General features: G+C 43.8%; 3 non-coding genes and 4 pseudogenes across 3 annotated transcripts; all 7 read left to right on the top strand.

Annotated features, from left to right (window-relative positions):
• Nucleotides 1-16840: 16840 nt before the first annotated feature.
• Nucleotides 16841-16959, top strand: LOC148630532 (5S ribosomal RNA). The gene has a single exon (XR_015935188.1). It is a non-coding gene; the product is annotated as a 5S ribosomal RNA (ribosomal RNA).
• Nucleotides 16960-19199: 2240 nt separating this feature from the next.
• LOC148630531 (5S ribosomal RNA) lies at nt 19200-19318 on the top strand (annotated as a pseudogene).
• A 537-nt stretch (nt 19319-19855) lies between these two features.
• LOC148630530 (5S ribosomal RNA) lies at nt 19856-19974 on the top strand (annotated as a pseudogene).
• A 537-nt stretch (nt 19975-20511) lies between these two features.
• On the top strand, nt 20512-20630 carry LOC148630529 (5S ribosomal RNA; annotated as a pseudogene).
• Nucleotides 20631-21167: 537 nt separating this feature from the next.
• On the top strand, nt 21168-21286 carry LOC148630528 (5S ribosomal RNA). The gene has a single exon (XR_015935189.1). It is a non-coding gene; the product is annotated as a 5S ribosomal RNA (ribosomal RNA).
• Nucleotides 21287-21822: 536 nt separating this feature from the next.
• LOC148630527 (5S ribosomal RNA) lies at nt 21823-21941 on the top strand. Its single transcript, XR_015935177.1, has one exon. It is a non-coding gene; the product is annotated as a 5S ribosomal RNA (ribosomal RNA).
• A 537-nt stretch (nt 21942-22478) lies between these two features.
• LOC148630526 (5S ribosomal RNA) lies at nt 22479-22597 on the top strand (annotated as a pseudogene).
• The last annotated feature ends 471 nt before the right edge of the window (nt 22598-23068 follow it).

Below are 23068 nucleotides of genomic sequence, written 5' to 3'. Positions count from 1 at the left end.
TAAAGTCTTCTGATCCGTAATCAGACACGTTATCCATTGTGCCATTGGCGTTTGTATTGCATTCCTATACAGCACCACATTGAGTTCAGAGCCGCTACTAGTAATACATCGCCCCGGTCAAAAGTTTCTTCAATTAGATTCATGTGTTTTGTACGTGTGTCTAATTACTACGTCTTTCATTATGTCTGGTTTAAAATAATGTATCTTAAAAACAGAGAAAGGGTTTATGAGTCTCCCTGAAATTCACACACGAAGAATAAAAAATATCGCGTTTAAAAAGAATACAGAGATGCCGGCGATAGAAAACTTAAGCGCGCGCTATCACTGAACTAAACTCCCGATCGATAAGTTTGCCGGCGGCTTTTTAATTGTGTTAGGAAGAGCAAATAGTCCACAGTGTACATTTTAAAGGTCTGAGCAAAACAATCAGACGTGAGGATTATTCAGAACAGGAGCCTCTACTTCTTTGTATACTGAGCTTTCGGGTGAACGTCAAAGTGAAAGACAAATTCGCAATTCACTTTTTGATTAAGGAACAAGAAAACACCACCCTTCAAACTGGATTCAGACCAGGGACATAAGACATACTCACTGCTTTTTCTACAGTTTTAAGAGCTAGCAACTGAGCTATCGAGAAGTCTAAAATAAACGTTTTGTCACACGCGTAGCCCAATGTAGTGTAGTGTTCCTCTTTATTTAAATCCCAGTTCGACATCAAAATACTCACTCCCATAGTCTCGTTTAGTAGAAGAAATGGACCAGGCTTCTACTCTATAAACGTCAATAGTTCTTATAAAACATTTGAAGGGATATCAGTGCAGGTGGAAATTGACTCTTTTTCTTTATGATTTGGTTTTGATTTTGAATCGTTATATTATTAAGTTTGTGCTTTCTCTGTTTTTATCATATTGTGAACTTATTTTTTAAACAAATGCTTACAAAGGCAAACAGGGCACACAGTACAAGCTACTGTGCACTTTTGGGAGTATACGAGGTTCGATATAAAATCGCAAAAATGTAAAAGGAGAAAATACCCCAGACTGCGTGTAAAGTCCTCCTTGAGGTATGCTTTCAAAATAGCTGCACCAGGCACTTGGAGACAGATAAACATAGGTATTTAAAATTCAGGAATATGAATGGTCAATTGCTTACAGTTGGGTTTTTACGTTTCGTATTTAGCGATTTGTGTATAAATCTTTTAACAATTCATTAAAATGCTAACAATATGTAAAATAAAAACAACAGCAACGTTAAATGGCGGGGAGACGGGCAGTTTTTTTTACAATCAGATTCCAATCTCTAATGCTGTGTTTGAGAGCTGTGTGTGAGAGCTTACTGTACATAACTTTCCTTTTCTCACATTTTCTGAAAACCATTCCAAAGGGGCACCTGTCACGGACGTCCAAAGGGACTAACCATGGGGAGTAGGAGAGTGGAAAAAGACCCATATGCGTAGCGGCGAGACGGGAAAAAGGCCCGGGCTCATTAGTGCAAAGAGTTCAGGAATGCCATATAGAAACCTATGCCCTCAGGGAGCGGACGTGGGGCGCCCTGGTGCTAGGCGGGTCTCAGGACATCCAAACGTCAATGCTGAGCAACGACAGAGTGCAAGACCCGGAAATATATAGCCCAAGGGAAAGAGAGGGACAGGAAGGACAGCAGGCTGGAAACTAGGGACAGGACAGAGAAGGAGCGCCCTCTGGCTGCAGAGGGCGTGACAGTACCCCCCCTTCATGCCAAGCACCCTGTCAAGATGTGAGTCGCTCTTGAATCAGAGCGGGGTGACACGGGCTTCTGTTCTGATATGGTTGTACGAGAAGCAGGAGGAATTGCTTCACTCGTATTGCTTCATGAGCTGAATCAGGAGTGAGACATTTCGTGTGTTTGTGCATATGTCAACGCCTGACCAACATCGTAAAACTAAATTAAAAACTAACATTAAGTTGTCAGAGACATTCATTTATATACAAACAAGAGACAGACAAAGTAATAATTCTTCATTAACTTGTCCTACACTGATCAGACTATTTGAAATTGTCTGATTCAGCCTGTGCAGTTCGTGCTAATTAGAACAACGCCAGTACTGAACCCTCATCACCGAACAGACTATTTAGCACAAGTTCAGCTGCTCGCCAGCTTTGTTACGCACAGTTTTGCATTGCTATTGAGCTCAGAGCAGGAGCTGATCTTCAGACAGTACCGTGTTAAGTAGTCTGCAGCTTCGTGCAAAACAGTTCGACAGTTCATTGCAATTTAGCCAATGTGTTTTCTATAGCTTTCAGCTGCAGTTAATTTACATAAAGAAAATCTACTACTGGTTTAAAAGCAACATGAGTCAGACAGGAGTCAAACCTACAATCTTCTGATCCAAAGTCAGATGCATTATACATTACACCACTGGCCCTAACCTTATGGTGCTCAACAGCACCATAGTGACCTCAGTGCCACTACTAGTAATGCATCACCCCCATCCAAAATTTCTAAGTAAAAAAAAAAACTTTTTCTATACTTGTCTGTTTAAAAATATGATATCTTTAATAAAGACAAAGGGCTTGTGTGTCACGCAAAAGTTTTGATTCATTTCGAATGCAAAGTAAAACCATTTTCTTCCAAGAAATCATAAATTTGTCTCATCCTCCACACTATAATCCTCTCTTGTAGTAGTAAAGCATTTTGAATTCAACCGAACAATATATTAAAGGAACAAGTAATAGGTTTATTCCATGCTGAAAGAGAAGAGAGAAAACACAACGTTTCAGCTATGAAAACTTCTTCAGGTTTGTTTTCTCTCTTCTCTTTTCAGCATGGAATAAACCTACAGTATTACTTGTTTCTTTGCAGATATGCATGCTGAAGTAGCTATCCACCTGAATATATTAAACGATTCATCTATACGATTAACATAATGTTCTCCTGAATAACTACTCAAAAGAAGCCACAGCTCAGGTGTTAGAGAGATTTGAAATCAGATCGATGGATTTAGAGTCCAGACTGCGAACCGACAGCTGACACAGGTCTTTTACAGAACCGTTCTGATTTTTTCTACTTTGTCCCCGTGACATCATTGTCCTGCTTGCAGCCGAGCCCGACACACAGTACCATCTGGTTTCTGTCGCTGGGCGCTCACCCTGTGGTCCATGTGGGTCCTAATGCCCCAGTATAATGACGGGGACACTAAACTGTAAACAGGTGCCGTCCGTCGGCTGATAAGTAAAACTGAGGTCCTGACTCTCTCTGGCCTTTAAAAATCCCAGGTCATCTCTTGAAAGAGTAGGGGTGTAACCCCAGCATCCTGGCCCAATTTTCCAATGGCCCTTACCAGTCATGGCCTCCTAATAATCCCCATCTATGGACTGGCTTCATTACTCTGCTCTCCTCCCCACTGATTGTTGATGTGTGGTGAGCATTTTGGCACAGTATGGCTGCCGTTGCATCATCAAGGTGGGGCTGCACATTGGTGGTGGTAGTGGGATTCCCCATTACCTGTAAAGCACTTTGAGTGGAGTATCCAGAAAAGCGCTATATAAGTGTAAGTGATGATGATAATAATAATAATTATTATTATGTAAATTGCAATAAAAATATAATATTTGTTTCAAAATCGATTAATGTAAAAACTGATAAAGCTAATGCTTTTTTCAGGGCTATATCTACTTTAAAAAAAAAGAGAAGTGAAATTTGGAGAAGATGCACCAGCGGGTGCCTTCACATCTCCAGCTTCAGTCTCGCCTGTAGCTGCGAGAAGGTTAAAAGCACACAAGTGATCTGTAGACGATGTTCGGGGAAGAGATAATTCTGTTTTCAACACAGGGAGTGAGAATGAGCTCAGTCCGGCTCCCAGCAGAATCCATTCTGGTTTGGTTACTGTTAGACTGTGCGTCTGAGGCTCTTTGGATCGCAATGTGAAAAAAAAACAATTGCTCACATCGAGAGGAAGGGAAGATATCATGTTTAAAAAATCAGAACCGAAGATTTGGATCTGGGGCCTCATACTTATCAAATTATTAAAATAACAGTTATTAAAATATTAGATTGTGTTTCTGCAACATTTCGTGCACACTACGCCATTTTTATCTAAAAATAAAACAACAGCCACAACAAGGGCTTTACATGCAGTCTTGGGTATTTTCCCCTTTTAGATTTTTGCCACTTTATATCGAATCTGTTATACTCCCAAAAATGCACAGTAGATTGTACTTAATAAAAATGTACAATTCACCGCTGGTATAAACAGATGTGTGCCGTGTCTGCCTTTGTAAGCATTTGTTTAAAAAATAAGTCCACAATACGATAAAAACACAGAAAGCACAAAGTTAATAATACAACAATACAAAATCAATACCAAATCATAAAGCCAATTAAGTACAGATGCAGCCATTCAAAATGCGCGGTAAAAACCCGCGGTACAGTAACCTACCCACAAGCCACCGCAGGGCACCGGAGGGCACCGCGGTAAGTGATTGGCTGGCCAAAATGACCGACAGGGGCACTCGTGGTGCATTGGTTGGTAGTGCAAAGATTTAATCATTTAATGTCTTTACTGTGCACATTTTAATCCGCTTAGTTTTGAATATTTATATGGATTTTACCACTAAAGGGAAATTTTAGTAGCTGAGCATAAAAAGAAGAGGAGCATAACGCATCTGAAGGTCATGAATGATATTAATTTAGGAACATAAACATTACTGTATGTATGTAAACTGTACTGTGTATGGCTGGTCTTGGTAGTTGAAAGAAAAAATACACACCAGTTTTCCATTTCTCCCTAAACATTTTAAGCATGAAAGTTTTATGAAACGGTACCCAAATATGCGATTGCTGTATGGAATGAATTTTAATTTAAAAAAATTATTTAACACGAACATAAAGCTGTTTACATCTTCCGCCTGAGAACAGTCACCCGTTGCTACCCAACGCAGAAACACAGCCACTAACTAGCAAAGAGAGGACATTAGCTACCCAATATGATAAAGAAATAAATGATTATTTTGTTTCTTTCTTTTGCACATTTATTTGAACATTTCCATCGATTGTACAAGCACTTGGAAACTGTCCAATCCCTAGTTCATCAGGCATTTTACTGGTCTGGCACCGGTCTGTGTCTTCCAGGATATAATGCCAGCGAACTCTTGTTTTTATGTCCACTATAACAGACAATCTCCTTTGCTTTTAACCGAGCGTTTAATAATTTCCTAAAATTAAAATGATTTACTTTATTTCCCTCACGGGATCAATAAAAGTATCTATCATCTGTCTAAACTATGGGACAGAATTCTGGGGTCTCCCCATACCAGAGATTATGGTAGGGCTTCAAAATGGTGATTGGCTGACACCATCTGACACCCCTCTGATTGGAGAAAAAAAGACGTGCTGGTTTGCTATACATACTGTACCAGGAAGAGGATTTCTTTCTATTCAAAACGTGTATTTTAAAAGTTTAAGAAGTAAAAACCTTACAGTGTACACAGATTTCTAAACTGATCAGGATCGTTATCTTTGTCTTATGCATAATAATGTTCACCGCTCTGTCCAGCAAATTAATAATAAACTTTATTTTATATAGCGTTTTAAACGAATAAGTAATTAGATTGCTCATAAACCTAATCACTTGCTTTTTCTTTTTATTTAGGCTCAGATTTCAACTATAGATCGTATTATTAATAACCATAATAACAACCAACCAACAAAAACAACCATATAAACATAATACCAACCAAAAACATAGATAACAACCACAATACAAAATCAAATATATCAAACAATTTTACTCTCGCAAATTCCTTAAATTATCATAATCCCGCCCCTTATGCAAAACCAAACCTTCCTCCCATCCCAGTTTATCCTGTTTATCATAAACAAAATCCACCTCAATTTTCAACATAAAGCATTACACAAAATCAATACCTCAACACTCCATACTCAACAACGATAATTCACAAACAGCCAGAACATGTAACTACACATTCCCAAACAGACCAAATTCCCATAGCCCCGCCCCTTATGCAAAACCAACATCCCTCCCCTGTTCTCTCTCTCCCCTGGCGGTTGTAATTGTTTTTATTTTCAAAAAAATTTTAGCAAAGTCATGTATTTTAAAAATCTTAAGATTTTTATATTTATGTCTTTATTTAGTGGTTTCATTAGTGACAAAGGCTAAACTTTCTTGGAAAAATGTCTTTTATGTAAACCATGTTTGCTATTAATTCATTCAGGGCTAAAATATGTTCATTGTCTTCTAATGAAAGAAGGGTTCCTTTCGCCGTAGTCGGGTTGAAATTAGAGGCTTGCCACGCCCGGACTGTTACAGCAACGCATTAGCATGTTAAAGCGATTTCATTGAGGAGCCTAGCCTTTAACTAGTAAGTACTGTACTTACTGGGTTTTTGAGGGGGGGGAGGTGTCTTTCGCTGGAAATCTCGCCTCCTACTTTGAAAATACCCGTGAAACCGGTTCAGTTCGTCACAGCCAGCACTCCTGCAGAGAGGGGGGTTGTACTTGCAGTGTATACAGTACACGCGTTATGCTCTTCGTTAATGTCTAAGCCGGAACATATCATTATATCTCATTTTGTATTTCTTAAAAAAAAAACGTTTTCCCAGCCTAACAGTATTGTTTTTAACCTGTAAAGCGCTTTGAGGAGCCACCTTTAAAGGCGCCATATACAATAAAGTTCATTATTATTACTATTGTAAATTTGCTGGACAGAGAGGTGAACATTATTACACAGAAGACAAAGATAGCGATTTACGTTGCATTGTGTATCGTGCTGCTTTAATACAGTTTTAAATAATTAAAAGTCTAAACAGTATCAGCTTTATTTATGGGTTTTAAATAAAGGTGATTTAAACGCGATTTAAATCAATATAAATGTTTATATTGTAACGCATAGGTGACTATTCATTGTTATTAAAATGACTTAAATTCGATCATGTTGTGGTATTTAGAAATATACATTTGTTTGGTGTGAGTGAAGTTTTATTTAATCTCTGAGCCATACTGATTCTTCTGGAAGCCAGTTTCCGCCAGGGAGTAAAAAAAAAAAAAACACACTATGGTATTCTCTCCAATGCAGTGCAGTTAAAAACATACCTCTGATGCTGCTCCTAAATGAATATCGTTTATGACCATCAGAAGCTTTATGCTCCTTTTCTTTTTTACAGTGGATTGAACAGGGAGAGCCATTTCATGATGTACTTTTCACTGATGAAACAACAGTGGCTCTGGAACAGTTTTCAACCAAGTCGTTTTATAAAAAGGGGAGATATGTACACGTTACTGAAGCTAAAAGTTTAGCCTTTGTCACTAATGTAACCACTAAATAAAGACATATAGAAATCCCTACGTTACAGACTGTATATGGCTGGTATTGGTAGTTTAAAGAAAAAATACACACCAGTATTCCACTTTCTCCCTAAACATTTTAAGCATCAGTCTTACATGTGGTTATTTCGGAAACGTTTGTACGTGCTCCTTCTGACCATGTTACTGTTTACTGTTACTGACCATATTAAGTTTAAGTGCCTGTGGGCACTTTTCCTGTCCGTGGGGGGTGGACCGTCTTTCATTAGAAGGTTAGTCTGTTCTACTCTGAGAATGTAGAGGGGGTGGAAAGTGCCCGCGGTCATTTAATTAGTATTAAAATTCGCACTGATTCCCTTGTGAAGATACGGACATAGGAATATTCGTGCGTGGTCAAAAAATGGCATAAAAACGACAAAGTGAAGGCTGTGAAAACATTCACAATGTACTTTATACACAAAGCAAATATACCCCCCCCCCTCTCAATTCAATTCAAGCTGCTTTATTAGCATGACAGATGGGTACAATCAGTGTTGGGTATTTACTTTGCTTTGAGATGCCACTTTTAAAGGTGATATATAAAATCAAGGCTTTACTTGCTTTAACTCCGCAAGTCTAAGTTCTTGTGTCTGTCCTATTCGAACCCGAAAGTATTACAATATGTATCTTTATAGCAGGTGGTGTACAGCTTTTTAGTATAGATTACACTTTTCTAAAATGTATTTAAAAAATAAAAACGATTACAATCTAATCTTTCCACGTTTGATCCCAAAATAAATCTAAACGGGGAGAAAGCTATGCTGAAAGTTTATTAAGATACTTAGAAGACAAAGATATCAATTTATGTTGCATTTGTCTGATTGTGAATCAAAAAACACATATATTTAAACCCGCATTTGCGATTTAAATCAAAACGTTATTTAAATCAATATAAATTTTTATATTGTAACGCCTAGGTGACTATTCATTGTTATTAAAATGACTTAAATTCGATCATGTTGTGATATTTAGAAATATAAATTTATTTGGTGCGAGTGAGGTTTTATTTAATCTCTGACTCAGTGATGGCCTGGCATGGTGAGGTGCGCTGGCAGCTATGTGGTGTTACGCAGTGGTGGCCTGACACGGTGAGGTGCCCTGGCAGCTCTATGATGCAGTGGTGGCCTGGCATGGTGAGGTGCGCTTGCAGCTATGTGACGCAGTGGTGGCCTGGCACGGTGAGGTGCGCTGGCAGCTGTGTGATGCAGTGGTGGTCGGGTATGTAGAGGTGCACTGGCAGCTGTGTGTTGTGACGCAGTGGTGGCCTGGCACGGTGAGGTTCGTTGGCATATAATGAATATATTTCCATGGATATAATACAACTGTTATTATTGATCACCGAATTATTGTACTTGACATGACTTCATTCAGCCTTTCCTGAACGTCTATGACAGGCAGAGAGAGTGTTGTTTCTGGTGCGATCTTTTGCAGCTGACATTTCACTGTTTTAAACGAACAAGAAATTAGATTGCTCATAAATCACTTATTCTATATAAACACAGCGTAATTGCCCTCCGAAAATCCTCTTTTTCTTGTTCGTTTTAGAGACCTTGATCGAAACTGATTTTAGATGTCAGAAAGGATTTATTTTCTCTGTATTTCCTACATTGCTTTGTCGAGATTTTAACTTTATATCTAACTTTATATCTAGGCTCAGATTTCAACTATAAATCGTACAGTGATTAATAGCAGTAAATACTGATGTTTTGCGCCCTACTACCACAAAAATATATGTTTAAAAAAATGTCATGTTCCCATAAAAAAGTCATGCCTTGGAGTATAGACCCCCAAAGGAATGCCATAGACTCAAACTGCAAAATAAACACATATAGAAAGAAAGTATTTGTATTGTAATTGCAAATCCTGGTACTGTATGAGTGATTGATATGACTTTCCTCATTACAAATCTCTTATTAGAATTTAAATTTCTCTGTAACTCCAGGTCAGAACAGAGAAAATGTAACTGCCTTAAGGAGTTTACGATTATGAAAAATAGAAGGATAAGCATGATACGTATGTCTTCTGTCATTTTCTAAGTCATGTTACTGAGCACCAAATCTTATTGAGAATATGAATCCATTTAAGGTTTATACCATTAAAGTAACGGTTTATTCCATGCTGAAAATGTTTGTACCAGACTTTTTTGAGGCCTGTTTAATTGTGTCTGAAGTCTGATGTTGTAAATTTTATTGTTAAAAAGATCCATGAAAATGTCACTACTAAAGTTAGCTGGTACTGTTGGTATTGTAAGTGGCAAGTAGAGCTCATATTTTAGATTTTGTGTAGTTGCTAGCGTTGAACTGTGTGTTGGATGCACATGAATTGAAGGAATGGGCAAACATAGCTGATGCGGATCCACAGAGCCAGCATATTAAGATGTTTATAATTAGAGGCAATTTGTTTAAATAACTAGGTATGTATACTGATGTGCAAGAGAGGTGGAAAGGCTGTTTCCTTAAGCCAGCACTATAAAATATTTTATTCTCAGTGAGATGCTGCCATTTCATAGTGGGTTTCTAACACCGTGTATAGTTCCATCAGCACAGTGCCTTTACTTCCATTTCTAATCTCTTTATCCAGTACAGAGGATTTGGAGCCTATCCCAGTAAGCAACGGACACAAGGCAGAATACACCCTGGACATAGCGCCAGTCCATCACAGGACAGACAGACACAAACACACACACACCAGGGCCAGTTTTCCCATAAACCAATTAACTTACCAGTATGTTTTGGAGTGCGAGAGGGAGTCATATCACACATATGGAGAAAAACCAGAGAGAACATGTAAACCCCACACACACAGGATGGCAGGAATTGAACCTAGGACCCCAGTGCTGCAAGATAGCAATGCTAACCACTTTGCCACCATTATAAATGGATGGATATCTTAGTTATCTTTCTAGTTCACAGGTTTGCATGCATAATTTAATTTTGAAAGCCACTGAGACATCAGGTACTACTGTTGTATTTATGAAAAAGAAACAAAACAAAAAACATACTAACAACTGTGCCATCCTACTCCTTAGTTAATACATTTTATTATTCATAAACAGTTAACATTGTTAGCAAAATATTTAAAATTATATTTAACCCTATTTTTTCTTTAGTTTTGTATTTAACTTATTATATGATAGTCAGACTTAATGTATATTTGAACAATGAAAATATATTTTTACAAGATTTTACATTAAGCACTTAAAATTAATATGGTTAATAATAGTAAACTGTAACATGCTGTAACAAGATCGGTTAAACTGCGAAGAAAATGCTTTCAGAGAAAATGCTTTCAGAGAAAATGTTTCAGGTGTGAAGAACATAGATCTCCAATGCAATTTCAACCAAAGCTGTTCCCACACACCCTGCCCCCACTACCATTAGAATATACACAAACATTTTAGCATTTCATTCTGAGCAGAAGACCCTCACACCTGAAGAGTGCTGGCTGTGACGAATTAAACCGGTTTTACAGGTTTCAATCACAGACCATGGATTTTTAGAAACATCCCATCAGTGACATCACTGAAGTCAACTCCTAGGTACTGTAACTGTCGTGTGGGTAGTTTCACAAGAATCAGACAAAGGTTTAAGCATCGCTTGTTCTAGATAAAACTGCAAAAAAAAAAACAACAACCAATAATGTACTTCTTTGCGTCTCTGTTTGCCCAAATCATATATTCACAACGTGAAATCTAGAAAATAATATTACGTAACCAAAATCCGCAATATGGAAACAGAACCTGTGTAATTGTTGATAGATGATGTACTCGTAACATTTTTTCAAGACGAACTACAACATTTAAAAAATGACTTGTATGTACTTGATATCTCTAATCAATCCACGGGTCCCAGCACAAAACGAAACTAAAACGCATACCGTTTCGCGCTTCTTATTAGTTGCTCAAAAGTAATTTGATCGTATGAAATGCATAATATAAACCTAGAAACATATACGTGAGCAGTACTTAAGCACTGTAGTATCGGTGTTAAGACATACCTCTCAAATACTGTAAATCAAGTTAAAAATATCTCAAGACCGATTCTGGTCATAATGAAACCATGTTTCGTGTATGTTTTCTTTAAAGTACTGAGACCAGCCATATACTGTATGTTTATGTTCCAAAATTAATATCGTTTATGGCCTTCACACGCGTTGCAGTATGCTCCTATTCTTTTTATGCTCAGCTACTAAGATTTCCCTTCAGTGGTAAAATTAGATATGAATATTCAATACTTAAACGGGCACAGTTAAGACATTAAATATACATATACATACTGTATACAGTACAGTTTTCATACAGTAATATGTTTATGTTCCTAAATCAATCTCTTTTATGAGCATGTGAAAGGCATGGTGAATCGATTCTCAAAAATTACTGTACTTTGCATGATTGGAAACAAATGCGTGATTGCGAAATGCTGTGGTGTTACTTTTACAAAGACGGTCAATGAAAAAAAGAATGTTGACCAGGGCAATACTTTGAGTTTACACTTACAGCTTGTCCAAAGTCATTCATTATTAATACTATTAGTAATATCTTCGTTAAAGACTTTGATGGCCACAGCTCAAACATGAGAGGTTGAGCTTTATTAGCTCCACCTTGCCGAAATTCCGGATACTATTATTTTGCTTGTCATATTATAGGAGAATTTACGGTAACTAGCAGTATTTACCGGTAACTCACGGTATTTACCGGTAACTTGCGGTAGACTGCGTACAGCGTACCGGAAAATAATGCGGTATCGCCCACGCATTTTGAATGGCTGCATCTGTATGTCCCCCAGCTCTGAGCCCATTGGGCCTGCTGGTGTGACCAGAGCTGCAGCGTCGCCATGCTGGTGGGGGTCAGTTCGGCTTTTCTGTTGGAATGAACAGGGGGGTTACATGATGGTGCTGTCTGTGGTCTGGCTGTCCTGCTGGTCTGGATGAGGGGTGCGTAGTGTGGTGCAGGTTCTTGTCCCATCCTGCTCTTGGTCCAGGTTGGAGGGTTGCACCGATTCTGAGTCTTGTTAGCTGGTATGGATGGGTTTGGGGGTGTTGATACCAGAGTGGTCCGAGGGGGGTGCAGGTGTCTCGGGGGCATTCTTGTTTTTCTGTGAGTTCAGGTTGATTCTGTTGGTTTTGCCACGAATCTCCCTCACGCAGGCAAGTGCTCCCGCATTCCTACGAGCTCTCCCCGTACCAAACGTGCACGTGTCAATCAGGCCTCTGCTTAAACCTTCATCTGCCCCCCGGTCATTGCTCACGATTGAGATTCTCTCCCGGAGCTTACGTACTAACTACACCTTTGCCTTACTACGACTTCTCCCCTGGACCTCGACCCCGCTTTAGCCACTCGATTTTGTACCTTCGCCTGTTTTACGCTTTCTCGGATCCTGACCCCAGCCTGACTTTTCGTTTACGCCTCTGCCTTCTGAATCCACACCGACGCAACTTCTACGCCTTCCCGGACTCCGACCCCTGCCAGTCCCTCGACTACACTTTCGCCTGTCGATTCTGTGCCTACGCCTGTGCTACGTGTGGAAGACCGAGTCAAAAGGTCAGGACAGTGACTATGCGTGGGAAAGGTTTTCTGTTCGCACCTAAGACCACTGTCTTAGGTGCAAACTAAAGCCTGTGATTCCTCACACCCATTCAACCAGAGAAAATTGAAACAGATTGTAGGATGCCAAATGGCACCCCCCTGTCCTGTTTGTTTGACTTCTGACACTGCCCCTTTCCCTGTATGTTCCTTTGATATGTTAAAGTATTGCCTACTTTTAATGTATAAAAAAGGACAGTATAACTTCAGTCCAGTGAGCATGTCTTGAGTGCTAGGGGAAACCCTTTCTCTGTGATATGCTCCCCTTCAGCTGATTGTATTAAAGATCTCTGTTGACAATCTCCCAACCTGAGTGAAGACTGAGTTTTCTTCGACATACGCCTTCCCGGACTCGGACCCCTGCCTGTTTACTCCGACTATGCCTGCGTCTCGCGCCAACCCTACCAAGGGCACCGCATTGGATCCCTATCCTCAGCAGTCAGCCCCTGCGTGACAGGTTCTGAGTGTCTTGGTTACATCCGTTTGTGTGTATAGATGAAAAAGCTATTGAAGAGCACCCCGACACCCCCCACCCATCTCGGTGGAAGTTGCCATGTTCAAAAAATCCTAAAAAGATAATTAAAGTTTCACACAACAAAGCATGACTGTGAAAGGTCAGGAGGCCTGCCTAATGGTTGTGCTGGCCCCACTAGCACCTCTTCCAGAAGCAACCTTAGTTTTTCCCAGGAGGTCTCCCATCCAGGTACTGACCAGGCTCACACCTGCTTCAGTACTGAAGGCTGCTGATTATGGCCAGCAGCCATATCACCCTGCAACTCACAACTGGCAACCCACTGAAGCTAAGCAGGTGTGAGCCTGGTCAGTACCTGGATGGTAGACCTCCCGGGAAAAACTAAGGTTCCTTAGTTCCTTAGTGGGGCCAGCAGGGGGCGCTCACCCTGTGGTCCATGTGGGTCCTAATGCCCCAGTATAGTGATACTGACAATATCCCCAAATTTCCCCATTGGCCCTTACCAATCATGGCCTCCTAATAATTCCCCTCTTTGAATTGGCTACATTTCTCTTCTCTCCTCCTCACTGATAGTGGTGAGTGTTCTGGTGCACTATGGCTGCCGTCGCATCATCCAGGTGGATGCTGCACATTGGTGGTGGTGGAGGGGAGTCCCCATTACCTGTAAAGTGCTTTGAGTGGAGTGTCCAGAAAAGCGCTATATAAGTGTAAGCAATTATTATTATTATTATTAATGAGCACAACACTTGATTACAGTAAAAAAATCATTAAAAAATAAAGAAATGTTCCACATCTCAAAGCAAGGTTGTATAAGGTTAGGGGAGCTGTCTGATGTGTAAAACACCTGTTTGCAGCACTGTGGCTGTTGTGCTTGAAGAGCTATTGACTCGTGAATAGCACCCTCCTATCACCATGTATGGCCTGTCTAATGGTGCCATATTGAAAACATCATAAAAAAATAAAGAAAGGGGTCACAGCCACAGCAAGGTTGTATGAGGTTAGGGGGCCTGTCTGGTGTGTAAAACATATGGTTTCAGCAGTGTGGCTGTTGTATTTGAATTGCTATTGTAGCGGCAATGCTTGTTAATAAGACAGAATTAAGTGTTGGTATGCTGTCCTAAAGGAGGCCCCATCTCACCCTCCATCTCTGTGGTGCAGCCACAGAGAAAGTATTCATGCAGGCTGATTTAAGATGTTTTGTTTTGATAAGGAACAAGCTCCCAGACAGGGATGCACTTAGCTAAGCCTGGCTATCATGATCAATGGTCATTCATTGGCGCCTATCAGTCTAGGGAGTGCCGAATGGACATCTGGACTGCATTCCTAAGTGTCAAGAGTAAGTGACTTATATCTCATCTTGACCAACCAATCAGGGACTGGCAGGGCGTGGTAAAACCATGTGGGTCTCCAATGCCCGCCAAACTCTCAACCAATCAGCACACATCTGGGTCTTGGCCAAAAAGGGAGCGCAAGCTCAGATCTGGGCTCTCCTTGGCCATTTTCACGCATCCTCAGAGACAATCACGTGACAACTGCTGTTGTCTGCAAAAGGACTTGGACTTTGTTCTAAGCGCGAGGCCTAGGATCCCGTACGTACTCAGAATTCTACCAACGTGAATGCTCCGCTTGCTCAACGGCAGCCTACAGTTGGACCCTCGTCGACAACCTGAATAGCTTATTCAGAAGCAGCGCTGGACCGGGAACGAACCAGCTTCTTCCCAGGCAAAAGAGTGACTTGTGAGGACTCGCGGTCACATCTGTGCATAGAGACTTTCTACTAGCCAGCCGGACTGCTGGTAGATCCCCTCGGAGCAACGACTGCCCTGCGCGCCGCAGTCAGATTCCTCCGCCCGTCCTACTCCGAGCTGCACCTTGACTGGTTGGCCGGTAGCCAGAGAACGCCGACACAACGCCCATTGGACAACCGCTGCAACAGAGGCTGCAACAGAGCCTGTCAGCTGGTTTGGTGTTCGTGCCGGGAGATTCCAAAACCATACACAGTGGATAAGTAAACCCCATGTTCTACATTGCGGCTCGAGAATTCAATTGTACCTCAACACAAGTTGTTATCAATTTAATTCATGAGTAATGTATTTACTTCCGAGTTTAGAGTAACAGTGGGTAATAACACTGATTAGCGATTTGGTAACCGAACGATATATATTGACATATATTCTCTGTTGTGTATCTCTTTGTGTTTGCATCTCTTCGAGATTATATACCTTGTATATTGATAACCCTCACAGTAAGGTCTGCCACTCGTATCCTGGCAGACTAGTATATGTTTGGTGCACAGTTTATATTAATAAATGTATCCCGTGTATTGAACCCGCGTGTGTGCGTTGTTAGTTGTTCTGGCGATTGATTTTCTAAAAGCCCCAACGAACAACCTCGTGATTACTGCTACAATTAATAATTGTCTCAGTAAACCCATCAAACCACTACAACATTCAGGTACATTCAGCTCCGGCGGGAACAAGTCATTTGTCTGTCTTTTCAAGTGCTGGGAGCCGAGTAATCCTTTGCTTGTATCGTTTCTCCCCGGTGACTAGATCTCAACCTGCGACTCTCGACTGGGCTCACCCATGGCAGCCCAGCAGGTGTGAGCCTAGCCGGCACCCGGATGGGAGATTCACCCCGGAAAAGCTCAGGTTGCTGCTGCTCCTGCAAGAGGTGTGACTGGGAGTAGGGAGCGCTCACCCTGCGGTCTGTGTGGCTTTCCTGATGGCGACACTCTGCTGCACAAACAGGCGCCGTCCTTCGGGGGAGGCATAAAACCGAGGTCCCGACCCTCCTTGGCCATTAAGAAATCCCAGGGCGTCTCTCAAAAAGAGACGCCGGGGGTGTCACTCTGGTGTTAGTTTTCCCCTTTACCAATCAGTCGGGGTCTCCTCCTAATCCCCGTCTCATATGTAACAATCAATGACGAGGCCCCCCTGTCCCGCGATATTGTACTTGTCTCCTGGCCGCTGGCTGGCGCCGTGAGATTTAGTACTCGCGCAAGAGACCGGGGGCAGAGCGCGAACGCGGTCCCCCGCCCCCCACAAAGTGTGCGCTCCAGGTTCCCTCTCGGGGCTCTGCAACACAGCGGAAAGGCAGCGAGAAGGAGCCTCTCGCTCTGACGCCGCAAGGCCACAAGAGGGCGGAGGCGCCGCGCGCCCGGCCGACGTGTTGGACTGGTGCGCTTTATGTGCTGAAATAAACACGCTGGAGGTTTTTGTCTTGTGAAGACTTGCCTTGTGCTCCTCCGAGCAGTTTGTTTGTTCTCCTCCAGTGCGGGACAAGCCAACACAAGGGAGCACATTCGCCAACATCCAGGTACGCAATGCGATTTGGAAAGAGGCTCCTTTCCAAAGAGTTGCACAAGAACGATCCTTCAGTCCAACTCGGGGGGCACAGAGCCCCAGCCACACACAGCTTCAAGTAGCGAGTTAGGCGCCCCGACTTTCGCTTGCGGCCACACCACCCTGAATGTGCCCAATCTTGTCTGATCTTGGAAGCTAAGCAGGGTTGGGCCTGGTTAGTACTTGGATGGGAGACTTCCTGGGAATACCAGGTGCTGCAAGCTTTCTCGGCCAGCAGGGGTCACCGTTGGTGCCGTAGGCTTTGGGAGGAAAACCTGGAGGATGGAAAGGTGATCTATAGCCTCATCTCTAGAGATGTTTTGTTGCTATGGCATGTGTGTGACCCATATAAAAAAAAAAACGTTTGTTAAATGAATATCGAAGCTGCCTCTAAATCTGCAAATGAAGATGAGTCGATAAACCACTTGTTTATCGTATAACTATACATATATTCATTTATTACTGATTTCATTCATTGAGCACGGATACAATAGAGGTACAGCCATTCACTGTTTGACATGTCTGCACTGGTACAGAACCTAGCAATCAGAAAACGGGTGAAACTGTCTTGAGAATTAGCATACAGTACCGAGGCCCCCATGACCAAATAAAGGCTAACCTCGATAATCAGCCTAAATAATGCAGACTACAGCAAAACGACTGACTTTGAAAAGGGAATGAATGTCCGGAAGGAGTAGTGTAACCAGCTTGAAATGCTTCTCCAGACCTCTAACTAAAAGAAACCGGGAACCAGCAGTGGCATCGACTCCTTTCGAACTGGGATCCTATCGCAGCACGTGGTGTCGTAACTCTTCCGTATCCGATATTGGACCAAGCACATCAGGGGAGAGCGCGAACGCAGTCCCCCACTACCAGAAATAATGCAGTCGAGATTCCCACATTTGGGGAATTCGCAGGGGTCAGCACAGCCCTGGGTGAATCGATTTTTTAAGAACTTTATTTTCTTTTCACAAATAAATACAGGACATCACAAATTAGAAAGCTTTACATTAATATACATACTTAAAACAGTATATATGATCACATCTCATTACATTTTGACACGGTACCAGTTACATAGCAACAATTTCTTTTTTTCTGGTGTAAATCACATTCTTTACTTAAACATGATAATGTTTTTCACAGTTTCTTGAGATATTGACCTATGCTCTCTATTTCCCACAGATTTTCTGCTTCCTCCCTCCTTTCTCTCCACAGATCTCTGAGGTAATAGTTCTCTTGGGTGATGAACAGGGCCAGGCTACCTGCTGCCTTGACTGGTACCTCGATGCCTTTGAACAGCCCCATGTTCCTCACTCTCCACAGGGCGTCTTTCCCACTGTTCACCACGGCCCAGATCCTGTCAAACAAGTCAGGAGGAAGTTTGACAGGAGAGATGCCGTTGTAGCGGCAATGCTTGTTAATAAGACAGAATTAAGCGGTGGTATGCTGTCCTAAATGAGGCCCCATCTCACCTTCCATCTCTGTGGTGCAGCCACAGAGAAAGTATTCATGCAGGCTGATTTAAGATGTTTTCTTTTGATAAGGGACAGCTCCCAGATGGGGATGCACTTAGCTAAGCCTGGCTATCATGATCAATGGTCATCCATTGGCGCCTATCTGTCTAGGGAGTGCCAAATGGACATCTGGACTGCATTCCAAAGTGTTAAGAGTAAGTGACTCATATCTCACGCAGGGCGTGGTAATACCACGTGGGTCTCCAATGCCCGCCAAACTCTCAACCAATCAGCACACACCTGTGTCTTGGTCAAAAAGTGAGCGCAAGCTCAGATCGGGGCTCTCCTTGGCCATTGTCGCACATCCTCAGAGACAATCATGTGACAACTGCTGTTGTCTGCAAAGGGACTTGGACTTTGTTATGAGCGCAAGGCCGAGGATCCCGTACGTACTCAGAATTCAGAAAGCTTTTAAGCGCAGGAGGCGCCCTATCCCCGCTCGCTCGCTCACTCCCCTGTTCACACGTGCAGTGCGGCTTGTCCGTCTGTTTATTTGTCAGCTTTGGCGAGACACGGGTGCTTGTGTATTAGCGTGAGCGTTTTTTATTCTGATCAGGAACAGTTTTACAAGTCCGCAAAGGATCGAGGAAAGGTTTATCGCCAGCTGAAAAGAGACACAGCGCTTCGGCTCTGGAGACTTGTTCGGCTGGCGTTCGGAGGGTCGCGTTTTTCAGAATTGTATTGAGATCGTTTTCCACAGAGCTCAGATGTCAAAGCACAGCAGCAGCTCTCCACAGCGATCCTCTATAGTGCCCTTTCTCCCGCAGCTCTGTCCTCATTGGAAGGAAGCAAGAGTGAAAGGCTGAAGTGAAATAGAGCGGGGACGAAGGCAGTGAAGAGAGAGAACGTGGGAAGAAGAGAAAAACGCAAGGGAAAAAGAGCAGCGTCGTAAAAGAGGTGACGGAGCTGTCCTCTCAATAAGAAGGGTGCCAGCGAGCCTTGCTCTCGCTTAAGGCCACACCCCCTTGAGCACGCCTGATCTCGTCTGATCTCGGAAGCTAAACAGGGATGGGCCTGGTTAGTACTTGGATGGGAGACCGCCTGGGAATACCAGGTGCTGTAAGCTTTTAAGCGCAGGAGGCACCCTATCCCCGCTCGCTCGCTCATTCCCCTGTTCACACGTGCAGTGCGGCTTGTCCGTCTGTTTATTTGTCAGCTTTGGCGAGACGCGGGTGCTTGTGTATTAGCGTGAGCGTTTTTTATTCTGATCATGAACAGTTTTACAAGTCCGCAAAGGATCGAGGAAAGGTTTATCGCCAGCTGAAAAGAGACACAGCGCTTCGGCTGTGGAGACTTGTTCGGCTGGCGTTCGGAGAGTCGCGTTTTTCAGAATTGTATTGAGATCGTTTTCCACAGAGCTCAGATGTCAAAGCACAGCAGCAGCTCTCCACAGCGATCCTCTATAGCGCCCTTTCTCCCGCAGCTCCGTCCTCATTGGAAGGAAGCAAGAGTGAAAGGCTGAAGTGAAATAGAGCGGGGACGAAGGCAGTGAAGAGAGAGAACGTGGGAAGAAGAGAAAAACGCAAGGGAAAAAATGCAGCGTCGTAAAAGAGGTGACGGAGCTGTCCTTTCAATAAGAAGGGTGCCAGCGAGCCTTGCTCTTGCTTATGGCCACACCCCCTTGAGCACGCCTGATCTCGTCTGATCTCGGAAGCTAAACAGGGATGGGCTTGGTTAGTACTTGGATGGGGGACCGCCTGGGAATACCAGGTGCTGTAAGCTTTTAAGCGCAGGAGGCGCCCTATCCCCGCTCGCTCGCTCATTCCCCTGTTCATACGTGCAGTGCGGCTTGTCCGTCTGTTTATTTGTCAGCTTTGGCGAGACACGGGTGCTTGTGTATTAGCGTGAGCGTTTTTTATACTGATCAGGAACAGTTTAACAAGTCCGCAAAGGATCGAGGAAAGGTTTATCGCCAGCTGAAAAGAGACACAGCGCTTCGGCTGTGGAGACTTGTTCGGCTGGCGTTCGGAGAGTCGCGTTTTTCAGAATTGTATTGAGATCGTTTTCCACAGAGCTCAGATGTCAAAGCACAGCAGCAGCTCTCCACAGCGATCCTCTATAGCGCCCTTTCTCCCGCAGCTCCGTCCTCATTGCAAGGAAGCAAGAGTGAAAGGCTGAAGTGAAATAGAGCGGGGACGAAGGCAGTGAAGAGAGAGAACGTGGGAAGAAGAGAAAAACGCAAGGGAAAATAAGCAGCGTCGTAAAAGAGGTGACGGAGCTGTCCTCTCAATAAGAAGGGTGCCAGCGATCCTTGCTCTCACTTACGGCCACACCCCCTTGAGCACGCCTGATCTCGTCTGATCTCGGAAGCTAAACAGGGATGGGCCTGGTTAGTACTTGGATGGGAGACCGCCTGGGAATACCAGGTGCTGTAAGCTTTTAAGCGCAGGAGGCGCCCTATCCCCGCTCGCTCGCTCATTCCCCTGTTCACACGTGCAGTGCGGCTTGTCCGTCTGTTTATTTGTCAGCTTTGGCGAGACACGGGTGCTTGTGTATTAGCGTGAGCGTTTTTTATTCTGATCAGGAACAGTTTAACAAGTCCGCAAAGAATCGAGGAAAGGTTTATCGCCAGCTGAAAAGAGACACAGCGCTTCGGCTGTGGAGACTTGTTCGGCTGGCGTTCGGAGAGTCGCGTTTTTCAGAATTGTATTGAGATCGTTTTCCACAGAGCTCAGATGTCAAAGCACAGCAGCAGCTCTCCACAGCGATCCTCTATAGCGCCCTTTCTCCCGCAGCTCCGTCCTCATTGGAAGGAAGCAAGAGTGAAAGGCTGAAGTGAAATAGAGCGGGGACGAAGGCAGTGAAGAGAGAGAACGTGGGAAGAAGAGAAAAACGCAAGGGAAAAAAAGCAGCGTCGTAAAAGAGGTGACGGAGCTGTCCTCTCAATAAGAAGGGTGCCAGCGAGCCTTGCTCTCGCTTATGGCCACACCCCCTTGAGCACGCCTGATCTCGTCTGATCTCGGAAGCTAAACAGGGATGGGCCTGGTTAGTACTTGGATGGGAGACCGCCTGGGAATACCAGGTGCTGTAAGCTTTTAAGCGCAGGAGGCGCCCTATCCCCGCTCGCTCGCTCATTCCCCTGTTCACACGTGCAGTGCGGCTTGTCCGTCTGTTTATTTGTCAGCTTTGGCGAGACACGGGTGCTTGTGTATTAGCGTGAGCGTTTTTTATTCTGATCAGGAACAGTTTAACAAGTCCGCAAAGGATCGAGGAAAGGTTTATCGCCAGCTGAAAAGAGACACAGCGCTTCGGCTGTGGAGACTTGTTCGGCTGGCGTTCGGAGAGTCGCGTTTTTCAGAATTGTATTGAGATCGTTTTCCACAGAGCTCAGATGTCAAAGCACAGCAGCAGCTCTCCACAGCGATCCTCTATAGCGCCCTTTCTCCCGCAGCTCTGTCCTCATTGCAAGGAAGCAAGAGTGAAAGGCTGAAGTGAAATAGAGCGGGGACGAAGGCAGTGAAGAGAGAGAACGTGGAAAGAAGAGAAAAACGCAAGGGAAAAAAGCAGCGTCGTAAAAGAGGTGACGGAGCTGTCCTCTCAATAAGAAGGGTGCCAGCGAACCTTGCTCTCGCTTACGGCCACACCCCCTTGAGCACACCTGATCTCGTCTGATCTCGGAAGCTAAACAGGGATGGGCCTGGTTAGTACTTGGATGGGAGACCGCCTGGGAATACCAGGTGCTGTAAGCTTTTAAGCGCAGGAGGCGCCCTATCCCCGCTCGCTCGCTCATTCCCCTGTTCACACGTGCAGTGCGGCTTGTCCGTCTGTTTATTTGTCAGCTTTGGCAAGACACGGGTGCTTCTGTATTAGCGTGAGCGTTTTTTATTCTGATCAGGAACAGTTTTACAAGTCCGCAAAGGATCGAAGAAAGGTTTATCGCCAGCTGAAAAGAGACACAGCGCTTCGGCTGTGGAGACTTGTTCGGCTGGCGTTCGGAGAGTCGCGTTTTTCAGAATTGTATTGAGATCGTTTTCCACAGAACTCAGATGTCAAAGCACAGCAGCAGCTCTCCACAGCGATCCTCTATAGCGCCCTTTCTCCCGCAGCTCCGTCCTCATTGGAAGGAAGCAAGAGTGAAAGGCTGAAGTGAAATAGAGCGGGGACGAAGGCAGTGAAGAGAGAGAACGTGGGAAGAAGAGAAAAACGCAAGGGAAAAAAAGCAGCGTCGTAAAAGAGGTGACGGAGCTGTCCTCTCAATAAGAAGGGTGCCAGCGAGCCTTGCTCTCGCTTACGGCCACACCCCTTTGAGCACGCCTGATCTTGTCTGATCTCGGAAGCTAAACAGGGATGGGCCTGGTTAGTACTTGGATGGGAGACCGCCTGGGAATGCCAGGTGCTGTAAGCTTTTAAGCAAAGGAGGCGCCCTATCCCCGCTCGCTCGCTCATTCCCCTGTTCACACGTTCAGTGCGGCTTGTCCGTGTGTTTATTTGTCAGCTTTGGCGAGACACGGGTGCTTGTGTATTAGCGTGAGCGTTTTTTATTCTGATCAGGAACAGTTTTACAAGTCCGCAAAGTATCGAGGAAAGGTTTATCGCCAGCTGAAAAGAGACACAGCGCTTCGGCTGTGGAGACTTGTTCGGCTGGCGTTCGGAGAGTCGCGTTTTTCAGAATTGTATTGAGATCGTTTTCCACAGAGCTCAGATGTCAAAGCACAGCAGCAGCTCTCCACAGCGATCCTCTATAGCGCCCTTTCTCCCGCAGCTCCGTCCTCATTGGAAGGAAGCAAGAGTGAAAGGCTGAAGTGAAATAGAGCGGGGACGAAGGCAGTGAAGAGAGAGAACGTGGGAAGAAGAGAAAAACGCAAGGGAAAAAAAG

The sequence above is a fragment of the Lepisosteus platostomus genome, unplaced genomic scaffold (assembly GCF_059453375.1).
Source record: "Lepisosteus platostomus isolate fLepPlt1 unplaced genomic scaffold, fLepPlt1.hap1 Scaffold_96_H1, whole genome shotgun sequence".
NCBI lineage: Eukaryota > Metazoa > Chordata > Actinopteri > Semionotiformes > Lepisosteidae > Lepisosteus > Lepisosteus platostomus.
The sequence above is the reverse complement of the archived record's forward strand: the minus strand, read 5'-3'. Positions and strand labels throughout refer to the sequence as shown.